Raw genomic sequence first — 3,336 nt, forward strand, 5'->3', positions numbered from 1 at the left:
CCCCGTTATTATATTTATTAAAGCCCCATTGTATCTCTTTAAATTACATTTTCAACCCAACATATTTGACCAAGGTGGGCCCACGTCTGGGTATTTTAAATCTCGTGGTAGAGGATACTAAATGGAAGTGACCAGTGACCCTCCACTTTCCCGGCGCATTTACAGAATTACGCTCCCAATGCATTGTCCCTGATTTGACACGTAATATTTGTAAGGGTGTTATGATCTTTTTAGTCTCTAGTATAAAATTTTAAATTGTTTATGTGAAGTATGTTGCTGCTTTTGTGGAGTCCAGCCCAGCTACTTAAAGTGGCCCAATTAAAGACCCAGCTCATGACCCGATTGACAGCCCATTTAATGGAAGAATCTGGAACCAATTTGGTTTTAACTAAAACACGTTTTCAGTTTTAAAATAACAACTCTTATGGATCGTCAACGCATGGTGAATGGTGATCCGTTGGATTGAGATGATTGAGCTGCCCCTTTTAATTGAGTCAGAAGACTCTAGGGTTAGAGAACCCTTTTTTTCATATTCGCGCAGCTTCTTCTCGTTTTGAGTTTTCTCTCTATATTTTTTTTGTGATTCTTTGGGTTTTGATCTTGAGTGATCTTTGTAGAGAAAACTTAGTTCTGTGAACTCTTGTGTGAGTTCTTGTTGTGTAGAGAAGCTGTTGTGTTGTGCTGTGCGAAATTTGTGGAACTGTGTGTTCCGTTGTAATCGATACTTTGTTGGTTTTGGCTGGCTGATTTAGTGGATTCGAGCTTATTCCTCCATGGATGCTCAATGGGGATTAGGCGGTCTTGTTGATCACTGAACCTCGGGGCTTCGGCCGAAAAATCTGTTGCGTTTTATTTTCTTCAGATCTGCACTTTTGGTCTTTAGCTGTGTGAATGTTCTGTGTTGTTTGCGTATCCTGGTTCCCACAGTGGTATCAGAGCGTAGGAAATTTTTTGTTTTTCATTCCCTTTAGTTACGGGTTTTGAAAACCCTAGTCGCCAGCCAAAAGGAAACGGCAGTTTCTTTGATTCTGCCAACATTATTGTTGAATAAACATTCCTCTTCGTGTTCGTTTGATGTGTAGGCACTGTTAGTGTGCCATTACACCCTCTGCATTCTATAATTGTTTTTTCTTGAAAGAGTTTAGCTGTTCTGAAAATCTATTGTTTGTGTTCTTGAAATTAAAATTGTTGGTGTCGATTTTGAAAAGAAATTGTTGCTACTGAGTTTAAATTTTTATAATTAGTATTGAATTTGCTTTGATAGAAACTGAAGTTTCTTGATTTTTAATGTGTGTTAGGTTTTGTGGAACCTGCAGTCCTCAGTAGACACTGTTCTTGTGAAAAATTTGTAGTGTTGGTACCTGCAGTTTGTAAAATTTTTGGACAATAAAATTTTTTTTTTCAAAACAAAGTTTCAATTGAACCTCCCCTAACTCTACCTCTGTCTAGGGTTCCCTGAGAGAACCCTAGAAACTTTGGGGATTAGGGTTTCGGTTCAAGAAACCTGCAATTCTCAAAATTATATTTCTATAGTTTAAATTGTTGTACATTCTGTGTGAATTGTACTAATACCTTCTTTGATTTCCGCAGGTGTTTAATTGCTTAAGAATAATTGCTAAAAGGTACATACACTGCCTTTACAATTCTTGGTAGCCTACTGAGTGTAAGCTTATGTGTTTGAATTCATTGTATGCTTAAGTAATCTGTATATTAATTGTGTTCTAATCTGAGTGATATATTCCGGTACACATCACACTTAAGCACAATAAACACATTCTGTGAAATTGGAATAATTAGACATTGATCTTGTTGACTGAATTACTTGTTGTGATACATCTTGTTATAACATATCTGTATACAATTCACACTTTAGCACACCATGAACTCTAAGGTAGATGTCCAAGTTTGGGATGGCAAAGGAGACTTCAGTCTCTGGCGCCAGAAAATGAAAGCACTTATGTTACAGTTAAAGTGTGCTAAGGCCATTGATGAATCTTGGCCTGAAACCCTAACTGAGGCTAGAAAAACTGAACAAGATGAATTGGCCTGGAGCACTTTGTTTCTACACTTATCTGATTCTGTGATTAGGAAAGTAGGAGACACTAAAACTGCTGTAGAATTATGGAATGCCTTAGAGAAACACTACCTCACAAAGACTGTTCCAAATAAATGCTTTCTTTGGAGACAGTTCTTTAGCTTTAAGTTTGATCCTAATCTTGACACGGGAGATAATATGGATAGATTCAATAGGATCACACAAGACTTAGCTAACTGCGAAGAGAAAATATCTGATGAACAGAAGGTAGTGGGCCTGCTCAATGCTCTAGGAGATAAATATAAAGACATTAGAAATGCCCTAGAGTATGGTAGGAGTGATTTGACTGTTGAAATAATTCATAGTTCTCTTTTGAACAGAGAACTTGAATTAAAATCCGAACACAAAGATGTGTTCCATGTTGAGGGTGTGTCATCCAATCAAAAATCACATGCCAAAGGTGTAAGTAATCTCAGTTTTTCAAATTTTAACAAGAACAAAAATTTCAATAAAAGGCAATGGAATAACGCCAATGGAAAAGGTAAGAAACCAATTAAAGGAAAATTGAACAGCAACAATAACAATAACAAGAAATGTTTCTATTGTGAAAAACCTGGTCATTTTATTAAAGATTGTTTTAAAAAGGCAAATGATCAGAAGAATGGTTTTAACACAGAAAATGCTTCTTTAGCAGTTACTGCTAAGCATAAAGAAGATGGGGCCAATATTGGAGTTGCCTATGTGTCTTTAACTGAAAATACTGATCAGGACTGGGTCCTTGATTCAAGTTGTTCCTTTCATATGACACCCAATATTGGCTGTATTTCAGACTTTCGTAGTCTGGATGGTGGATCTGTTAAACTTGGAAATGATGAGTCATGCCAAGTGAAGGGAATTGGAAATGTGCTGCTAAAATTTAAAAATGGGAAACATATGTTACTAAAACATACAAGATATGTTCCAGCACTGAGGAGGAATCTCATATCCCTAGGAGTTCTTGATGATGAAAAATATCATATTGGTATTAAAAATGGTTTTACAAATATAATAAGAAATCAAGAACTTATTGTTAGTTCACCTAAGCTCAATGGAATTTATGTAATAGGTGCTGAAATTGTTTTACCTAAAAATTCTGTGAATTTTGTCACCCATCCAGATAAATCAGAATTATGGCATAAAAGACTTGGCCATTTAAGTGAAAAAGGTTTAAAAACTCTATCAATCAAAGGGGTATTTGGGAAGGACAGTGTTCAAAAAATGACTTTCTGTGAACACTGTATCATGGGAAAACAAGTCAGACT

The sequence above is a fragment of the Olea europaea genome, unplaced genomic scaffold (genome assembly GCF_002742605.1).
Source record: "Olea europaea var. sylvestris unplaced genomic scaffold, O_europaea_v1 scaffold2483, whole genome shotgun sequence".
Taxonomy (NCBI): domain Eukaryota; kingdom Viridiplantae; phylum Streptophyta; class Magnoliopsida; order Lamiales; family Oleaceae; genus Olea; species Olea europaea.